The sequence below is a fragment of the Juglans microcarpa x Juglans regia genome, chromosome 3D (assembly GCF_004785595.1).
Source record: "Juglans microcarpa x Juglans regia isolate MS1-56 chromosome 3D, Jm3101_v1.0, whole genome shotgun sequence".
Taxonomy (NCBI): domain Eukaryota; kingdom Viridiplantae; phylum Streptophyta; class Magnoliopsida; order Fagales; family Juglandaceae; genus Juglans; species Juglans microcarpa x Juglans regia.
In genome coordinates, this window is record NC_054598.1 from 36,223,887 (window position 1) to 36,234,509 (window position 10,623).

At 39.5% G+C, this 10,623-nt stretch overlaps 1 pseudogene; it reads right to left on the bottom strand.

Moving 5' to 3' along the window:
- Positions 1-536: 536 nt before the first annotated feature.
- LOC121255279 lies at positions 537-7,587 on the bottom strand (annotated as a pseudogene).
- Between the last annotated feature and the right edge of the window lie 3,036 nt (positions 7,588-10,623).

Genomic DNA, 10,623 nt, shown 5'->3' on the forward strand with positions numbered 1-10,623 from the left:
AACCCTGTCTTGCTTGAGCTTACATAATTTCTGATCAGTCTCACTGCTAAGTTCAAAAACCTAAATTATTTATTTGCCTCATTCAAATGTGGTGGAGGAGCAATGGCCTTTAAAAGATGAGCTTTGAGAGGTGGTGGATAATTTCCTATGGTCAATGGGAACATCAATGTGGATATAAGAGGAAAATGGCAACAAAGTTGTATGCGCTGATGATGATAGTAGATGATGTGTATGATGTATATGGCACTCTGGATGAACTTGAACTTTCCACGGATGTTGTCAAAAGGTTTTTAGTAATGGCAATAATTATAAACATGATCTAATGCCAACGCTTATCTGCATTGACGTAACGACATAAGGGTAATAATATATTACTTAGCTCAACTCGATTAAAACTCTTCTATACATCGATGAGTGTGTGTGTATATATATATATATATATATATCATATAACCTAATTACTTATACCAAGTCACCTATGACTAATAATTGTGAACTTAAAGCTTCAATCACGTATTTCTATGTATCGATATTAATCATCCATCAATATTCTTAGGCAGAGGAATGGGATGAATCAGCAATGCTAACATGACACGATCCATAGTTTCAGATTCTGCACTACCATGACCATCTCGATATTGGAACATGCATTGGGCCATCCTTGCAAGGTTCATTGCGATCTCAATATATGTAACACCCCGTATTTTAGTGTATTTTCACTGAAAGATTATTTTTATTAATTCAAAAATTTATTCTCTTATTTTATAATTATCGGATATTTTAAATGGGTTATTTTATGATCTTTAAATTGTGAAAATTAAATTGTTATGTTTTCTTAATATTTATTTATTGTTGTAAATTTAAATTGTTCTTCTTTTAAATTAATTGATTGTGGGATTTAATTATTTTATTTTCATTGTATCATTACGTTTAAATTATTTTAATTGATTTGCTGTTTTAAAATCATTTCCATTTGATCATTTTTGTAACCCAAGATGTGAGGATTGGACCTCATTTCTTTCCCTCTATTTTCTCTTTCCTCTCTTTTTCTTTTCTTTTTCTTTTCTTCTTCTTCTTTTTTTTCTTCTCCTTCCAGTTCTCTCCCGCGCGACGCTCCTCCCGTGCGCTTCTCTCTTTCCACCCAACCCACCGCCGTCGCGCCACCGTGCGCGACACCGCCCCTCCCATCAGCTTCCCCACTGGCCGGCAACCACTCCCTGTCAATCTTAGCTCTTCCATCGCCGCCGTTAGCCTCCACGCGCAACACCCAGCCGCGGCGCATCTTGAGCTCCAGCGCCGCCGTCGCGCCACCTCCCGCCACCATCTCTTCACCACTTCATCCTCGACCTCCTAGTAACCCAATGGACCCAACCCCAGCTCCGATCCGTCACCGGTGAACCACATCCAACCTCATTTTCGATTTGGGTATTTTTTGCCTAAAACCACCATTTGCGCCGTCACCCACGGCAAACCACCACCACCATTGGCTTCACCGACCTCTCTAGGCCCTACCCTATCAATTTCGGGTCTTAGTTTGTCTCCATTGAAAAGTGGGTTTTTGAGACCCAAGGCCACAGTGTGTTTTACACTGTTACGTTGCTGAGCCGCCACTTCTTGCAGTTTCGTGATCCTTCGAAAATTATTATATAGCTCCGATCCGTCACCGGTGAAGCATGGGGGTCGTGGGCGCCACAGGTGGTATCAGAGCAGTTCGGCTCTGGGTAAAACCACATGTCCCATAGGTGGAGTACCAGAAAGTTTTAAAGTTGTGACTTGAAACTATTTGGTTTGAAGTATGTTATTTTAATGGTTTTAATTTATTTATGTTTTTATATTTTGTTGGTTTTATTTATTTTATTGTATACTACTTGTATGTTATTTTATTTTATTCGTTTTATTTTATGGTAAGTTATTTTATTTATTTATTTTATTATTATTTTATTGTGCACTACTTCATTTGTTTTATTCATTTTGTCTTATGATATTTTATTGTTGGTTTTATTCATTTTGTCGTATATTATTTATTTATGAAATTTTATTTATTTTGTTTTGTTCGGAGTTGAAAAACGGATTAAGAGTTGTGCTGTGGCAGGAAGATGGTCCGAATATGATTGCTATTGTTAGGCTTGAATATTTAGTGTAGTCGGCTTGAACTTTTATCGGCTTGGGTTGTTTTTATTATATCGAGGCTTGAAGGGAACGACATGGTCTGGGTGATCTCTGGGGAATAAGATAATTGAGGTTTTAGATTTTGTGGAGTTATGATAGGGGTTTTAGAATAGAAGGTTGTAAGTTCAACAAGCTTCAAGGTTAGATTTATGAGAAGTTTATCTAAAGTTTGTTGCTCTATAGTTTTTAGAAAATAAGTTTATTGTATTTAAAGTGGTAGGTTCAACAAGCAATTAAGGGATTACTTAGATTAGAAGTTTTTGATCTTGCCGACCTTGATAAGCAGCTTGTTAACATTTGAGACTTTAGAATTTACAAGCTTTATATGGTGAATGTTTTAGATTTAAGATCGTCGATCTTGAGGATTTCGAAGAATGATTCTTATATGGGTTAAGGTTTTAGAATTTCAAAGTTGAAAGGTTGAATTATAATAGGATTTGAGTTCTTAGTTTTGTAGACTTGGTACGCTAGCTTGGTCTATTCTATCAATTGATTAGTTGGTAACCATTAAATTGGGATTGATCAGAGTTGAGTTACTGATATAAGAATTTTTAGGAGAGAACTTCTTTAGAGATGGAAGGTAATGATCTAGTTTGTGTATTTTCCGAGGATTGAAGATGCTGATCTAGTTCATAAAATGATTGTTTTTAACTTGAGGTTAGTGGCAAGTTGAGGATTTAATCCATATCAATTTTAAGGATAATAGATGGTGCGGATGTAGGAAATTATACTTGTTGATTTCGAGGATATAGGCTCAGATGATGGAAATGGTAGTGTCTGATCACTTGCACGTTTGGAGGATTATTGGTTCTAGCTAAATGTGCATGAGAACGATGCGTAATAGTGGTGAGTGTGTATGCATTTCGGAGAGTACAGGGGTTCTTGTCTCATTTTTGGCTTGGAAGAAGTGTCTTGGGTAGGTGTTGAAGATGAATAAATACAATAATATTAAATTCAAGAGATTTTGGTTTGGAGTTTTTGGTGAGTCAATCGGAGTGTGTAGTCGAAGCGGATTACTCAATGGAATGAAGGTTGACAATAATTATTGTGATTATCTTCAAGGATTAATTGTGACTTGAGGTTACCTAGGAAATTAAATTTTGAGGTTATACTTTCTTTGGAGATTGAGCATCCAGTTGGTTGAATTAATGACATTGTTATTTAACTTGAAGAGAGATTGATGGGTTGTCATGTTTGGTGTATGATAAGATCTTGGAAGTTGAAGCTTAGGCATTAGCGATGAATAATATGATCAAGTATGTGAGTTAATCAAGCATTAGGATCCTTGGGTGATTTGCATTTGGCTTTTGGTGGATTGATGATTTGAGTAAAATGGCTTGCCTTGAGGTTTAATAGTGATGTGCTATTGAGGAATTTGAGTTAACTCGTGGTTTTGGGAAAGAGAGCATTTCTCTACTAAATTGTGATAAGAGTTTTTTGGTTAGTAGGTATGGAACCACCTTGTACTCGATGGTGCTAGTTTTTATGAGGACATAAATTTTATGCTTGTGGTGAATATCAGAGTGCACAGCAGAAGCGTGATATTTTTGTTGTAGTTAGGAGTTCGGATGTTGTGCTGATCTTGAGGAATTAGTGGTAATTTGAATTTTTAGACGATACTTGTAGTTGAAGATTAATCATTTGGTTGTGCCAATTATGTTATGGATGGTTAACTTTCGAAGTGGCCATTAGGTTACCAAAGGTAGAATTCAATGGAGGTTTATAAGTTGTAGCATAGGAATTGATTGAGGTTAGCATGGATTATTGTATGAAGCTATTAATCATTGAAATTTATTGGATATTGTATTAAGGTTCTTGGGGAAAAGAGATTTCGGATAACATAGCCACCATAGGAATATTAGGCGTGCTGTGCCACTGGGGGACTAATGCGAGTATGATGGATTTGCCTATGGGAGTAGACTTGAGAGAGCATTACTTACGCTTTTGGGCGTTGGTGATGGTATGTTATCTCAAGCGTGTTCTGGTTGTATCATGTATCCTGTTTTAGCATAATGTATGGCCTTACAAATTTCGAGGACGAAATTTTTTTTAAGGGGGGAGAATGTAACACCCCGTATTTTAGTGTATTTTCACTGAAAGATTATTTTTATTAAGTCAAAAATTTATTCTCTTGTTTTATAATTATCGGATATTTTAAATGGGTTATTTTATGATCTTTAAATTGTGAAAATTAAATTGTTATGTTTTCTTAATATTTATTTATTGTTATACATTTAAATTGTTCTTCTTTTAAATTAATTGATTGTGGGATTTAATTATTTTATTTTCATTATATCATTACGTTTAAATTATTTTAATTGATTTGCTGTTTTAAAATCATTTCCGTTGGATCATTTTTGTAACCCAAGATGTGAGGACTGGACCTCATTTCTTTCCCTCTATTTTCTCTTTCCTCTCTTTTTCTTTTCTTTTTCTTCTTTTTTTTTTCTTCTCCTTCCAGTTCTCTCCCGCGCGACGCTCCTCCCTCCTCTCCCGTGCACTTCTCTCTTTCCACCCAACCCACCGGCGTCGCGCCGCCGTGCGCGACACCGCCCCTCCCATCAGCTTCCCCACCGGCCAGCGACGACTCCCTGTCAATCTTAGCTCCTCCATCGCCGCCGTTAGCCTCCACGCGCAACACCCAGTCGCGGTGCATCTTGAGCTCCAGCACCGCCGTCGCGCCACCTCCGGCCACCATCTCTTCACCACTTCATCCTCGACCTCCTAGCAACCCAATGGACCCAACCCCAGCTCCGATCCGTCACCGATGAAGCACATCCAACCTCATTTCCGATTTGGGTATTTTTGGCCTAAAACCACCATTTGCGTCGCCACCCACGGCAAACCACCACCACCATTGGCTTCACCGACCTCTCTACGCCCTACCCTATCAATTTCGGGTCTTAGTTTGTCTCCGTTGAAAAGTGAGTTTTTGAGACCCACGGCCACAGTGTATTTTACAATGTTACGTTGCTGAGCCGCCACTTCTTGCAGCTTCGTAATCCTTCGAAAATTATTATATAGCACTGTAAGTATTTTTCCAAAGAACTTTCGTGATTTAAATGTATTTTTGCACTAACACATATTATTGTGATCTGGTTGGACATGCCGAACTGAGTCCGAGGAGTTCGGAGGTCGGATGGATTATGGACGGAGTTGTGTGTTTGGTTGGTATTGTGAATTGTTGGTTGTTGTGGTGTTGTTTCATGTATATGGCATATTTGGACGCATGTTCATGTTTGTAAATGAAAATTGAGTTTTCACATGATTGCATACATGTTCATGTGTTTATCTGAAAATTGGATTTTCATGTGAAATGATTTGAGTGTGTTTGAAACAACTGGATTGACTGGTTTGAGAAAAAAAAAAAGAGGCTGTAGGGACGGTGGTAAGCTGGGATGGTGGTAGAGTCCCGCCTGTGATTCCCGCCTACGGTGCACGCGGTAGGGATGGTGATAAGCAGGGATGGTGGTTGTGTCCCGCCTGTGATTCCCACCTACGGTACACGAGCTAGGGATGGTGGTAAGCAGGGATGGTGGTATAGTCCCGCCTACAGTGCTCTGATAAGTATTCCTTGTGTGTGATAAGTATTCATTATGTGGAAAGGAACTGTAGGGATGATGGTAAGCAGGGATGGTGGTAGAGTCCCGCCTGTGATTCCCACCTTCGGTGCACGCGATAGGGATGGTGGTAAGCAGGGACGGTGGTTGTGTCCCGCCTGTGATTCCCTCCTACGGTGCACGCAGTAGGGATGGTGGTAAGCAGGGACGGTGGTAGAGTCCCGCCTGCGATTCCCGCCTACAGTGTCTGATAAATGGTTTGTTTTGTGTGAATCATTTTCTGGGAAAATGACAGACTATGTCTTTGGGCCAAAATGGGATGTTTGGCGTGTGTTGGAAATAATCATTTTTCTGGGAAAAATGGTATTTTATGGTTAAGTGTATTTTGTCATATGAATGCATGTTGGTTGCATTAATATGTTTTTATCCCGAGAGTTGAGTGGTTTATACTTACCTGCGGTACCATTTTTTGGTATCGCAGATTTCGATGCAGATGAGGCTGAGGGTGAGCCTGTGGATTTGGCTTCGCCCGAGGAGTGATCTGGGATCACTCGTCTTGGTTTGAGACTTGTAAAATATTTATTTTTGGATGACTGTATAATTTTTAAACCTTTTTACTGATTCTTTAAATTGTATTAACAATTCTGGTACTTAGTTGTATTAATTATCCGTTGCGTTGTTTTTGTACACTGTTGCATGTACACACACTTGGCACTATCATTGGGATGTGTGACCCTGTTGTCATCATCCCGGTATCTCGATTCTCGTGTCTCCTTACATGGGGGTCGTGGGCGCCACAATATACGTTTCTGAGAAGGGTGAAGTAACAATGCGTTCTTTATTAAACTTCTTCCAAGTTGCACTAATCAGTGACCTTATGTACTCCCGAGCATCTTCTTCACTAACACAAGTATCATTCATGTAACATTGATTGATTTAGAAACATCACCTCTTTCTAGCTCATCCTCATGAGATAAGAAACACAAACATGTACACTCACATATACATATATATATGCACACATGATATTTATGGATTGATGTTGATCTATATATGTTCATGTCACGTGGTAAAACAATTATTGATGAAATTGTTAAGATAGTATATATGGTTTGCTTACCATAGATGTTCCAAGAGCATCCATACGTCGTCGAATCATTGATGAGCAACAAATTATATTCGGATACTCTTGATCCAAGAAACCATATGATTTCTTTGTTATTCGATTTGTGACAGCAAAATAAGCATGCTCCAGTATAACTGGTGCCGATATTGAAACCCATGCATTTTAAATGTATTCTTGAAAGCTTGGTGTATAACCATTGTAATACCACTTTGCCTCCAACAGATAAGCTTTACATAAATCTACCCACTGAAATATTCATAGTAGAGCAAGGAGCTAGAGGAAGTATATATAATACATACAAGAAAACAATGTTAGTGAAGAAATGATTATGAATTTAGAAATCAAGGTCTTACCGCATTTTTTAGGTATCGAATGTTGTTGAATCCTTTCTCCTTGAGAGTTTCAAAAGCCATTTCATTAATGGTATTATGAAGAGGAAGGAAACATGTTTGCATATAATAAGGAAGTTTTTCCGTTGTATTGGCATCCCATCTGGAACCACAAACATTACACTAAAGGTAAATCATCCAATTCTGCAAGCTCAAGCAAGATAGAGTTCATATCTTCCCTGCTCCTATATACATCAATGAACCACCTTGCTTCTAACCTTGGCATCCTCCAATGCAATGGAAGCTCCAGGGCATGGTTCACCCTTGCAGAAAGATTTTGATCATTGCTTTGGTTCACGTATTCTTTGAGATATTTGGTTGCAAAATTTCTTGCTTCCTCCATGATGCTTTCACCTTCCATCAAAAGGAATGAGGCTTCATACAAAGTCAATATTCCTTTAATATCATCACAAAGAAATTCCTTGAAATTTCCCTTTTCATTCTTTAAATTATTAAAAATCTCTGCAATCAACATATCTCACACGTTGTTAACTTTGAATGATGGGTGACGGTTCCCTATTTATGTGTGTATAAATATATAAATATATTAAAAAAATATTGAAAATTAAAAGCAATATTATCGTCATGGTTCAAGGACAGTGGTGTGTAAGATCTCTTTGTTATATATATATTGAAAAATGAACTCGATCGTATGCTGTTTACCACTTTACCTTGAGGAACATTATATATCCGTTTTGCCTTAGCAGTCTAAATTCAAGAGATGTGGTATATAAACTCTCCTTCTTACACACATCACCATCGTGAGTACTAGTATTGCCTCTTTTCTTCAATATCCTCCTTATGTCATCCTGAAAGTGGTAAGACACTTCCAGTCTTTGCAAGATATCAACAAGATCAAGTTGCTTTGGAGGCTCCAACACTTTATGAAACATCATCGTCACTTCTCCCTTCAGTTCAGCAAGTTTTCTGGTGTATGAAACTCCCTAAGAATCCAAAAATATATAGACAATAAATTCAAAGAGCAGTGATAAACAATATAAACAGAAAAATGTACCACATATTCAGTTTTCAATGATTGTATATAATCATAGTGCCAAATGGTAGGTTTGTAATTTGCGGATCTTCAAACAATTTTACTAGATTCACTTTAATTTTAATCTTTAGAGGCCATACTTCGAATTCCTTTTACTTTAGCTGGTTTTCTTTCGGAATATCAAATGAGTTGCTTTGGAACAACTATAAGTCTAGCTATATATATGTGTGTGTGTGTGTGTGTATGTGATCATCAGGTGGTGCCGAAGCTGAGACCGAGCCGGAGACCGAGCTGTTTCTATGGCATTACTGGATGTGGTTCGTGCGGAACCATGCCGGAGGGAGTCACGGGTCTATGATCGGCTCAGAGGAGACAGACGATGCCTGCGCACCACACGGTGGGCGCCGACCACCTTTCCCATTTTGTAGCAGCTAGGCTATCACGCGCGTAGCACCACAAGGCTGTGCGATTTCTTTTTGTCGGGGTTGCTTCTTGGGTATGAGGGGCTGCCGATGATACCTCGGTAGTGACAGACGGGGCCGACGAACCACATGGTGGGCGCTAGCCCCTTTTTCTCGCTGTGTCGTGGCTGGGCTTCAACCTGCTCTCTGTGCGTACGGGAGCACTATTCACGCCCCCTTGGTGGGGGTCGTGGCTTTTAGAGCTAGAGACCACCAACGATCCAGGTGGTGACCGCAAGCTATGGGAGCGCTGGGGGCCGGGCCTCGTGCACAAGCACAGTGCACGATCTTGCATGCATGCATGCGGATGTGTATGCATGTACGTTGAACGTGTACGCTCATGCACTGTGCACTCAAGTGCACAGTGTTTTATTCGAGTACTGTGCAAGTCTGAGGATTGTTTGTGTGCTACTGTGCACTTAAGTGCACAGTATTCACTTGTAATGTCCGAGCAGCGTGATTTCTACGCATTTGGTATTTACCAGGTGTTTTACTCTTTGCCTAGTTCATTTTAAGGAACTGAGTGCAATAGAGCTCAAATCTCCGACCGGGCGTGTAAAGATTTATTTGCCCCTTTATAAATGTAAACATTTAAAAAAAGTTGAGAATACTTATCTGGAGGAAGCTCCTTTCATTATTTGCAATTTCTTCAGTGCACTGGAAAATCATCATTCTTTCACCTTTATTGCATCATTTTTCTATGTTATCATAGGCTGTTCGTCAGCTCTTCCTTCCATCGGTTCAGTTTGTTCTTCTTCATATCCCGAACTCTGAGAGTGTATCGTTGCCGGCCTACGAACGACACGTGGGTTATAGGACAACAGAAATCCCACAGACGACGCCACTGTTGATGCCGTGTTTCGCAGGCCTGGGCAACTTCACACCCCCGGTATACGATGTGAATTATTTGGAGCCCCCGGCAGTGTTCCGGTGCTGCTATACGGTGGCGGTTCGTATGTCCATGGAGGTGAATGAAAAATAAGTGTAGGAAAAGTAAAAAGAGATGACACAAGATTTACGTGGTTCGGCAATATGCCTACGTCCACGGGATTTGTGGAGGGAAGTCTCCAATATAATATATCTGCTTACAATTACTCATGGATCCTTATGTCTCACTGTACAGAGAAAGTTGTAACTCTTCCTCAATATATTTCCATTGATTCCCTATTGATCCGTCTGTTCATCATCCCGATCTCCCTATTTTATCAGTCTCAAATCACTAAAAAACCTCTCTTTCTATGTTGCCTGGGCCTCTTCTTTTATAGGCTTGTCTGACCCCCTACTGTACATGTCAGCCTGCCATGAGTTGGCAGATCTCCCTTGCGTGAACACTCTTCTTTCTTCTTTTGACCCTCTACCATTTTACAGCCCTAATATCTCTCGTCTCCCTATCCCCCCTAACATTTGCAGCCCTCATGTCTCACTCTGTCCCTTCTTATCTCTTCCTGGTCTCCCTTTTTATCCTTAATAATGGCTTGGTGGGTTGGGCCCTAATTTTATAGGCTATGGGTATTTTTTTCCCCTCACGATATATATATACTACGCAAGGATCAACGTGCAAAGCACGTTGCACGTTTGCCTAGTTTGGGTGAAATAGATTTGTGCAGATTAGTAATGTGCACAAACAAAAAAAATAATATGAGTTTTTTATCAAAAATACTTTATTAGTGAATAATTTAATGCATGGATCAGAAAATGAAAAGATTAGTTCAATGGAAACTCATCCGTCCAATGACATGCCTAAGTAGCAGATTCGCCAAATTATCTGCAAGTAAGAGATATAATAACATTACGCAGACTTGCATCGACTCATTGTATTTTCTAGTTGGGTTTCTCTAGGGCCCTGCAAATATTCTGCTGGAGCCGTTGTGAGGCAAAGTCTTCTCTAGTGGCAGGAGAGAATGCAAGAGAAGTCCTGCTTCTA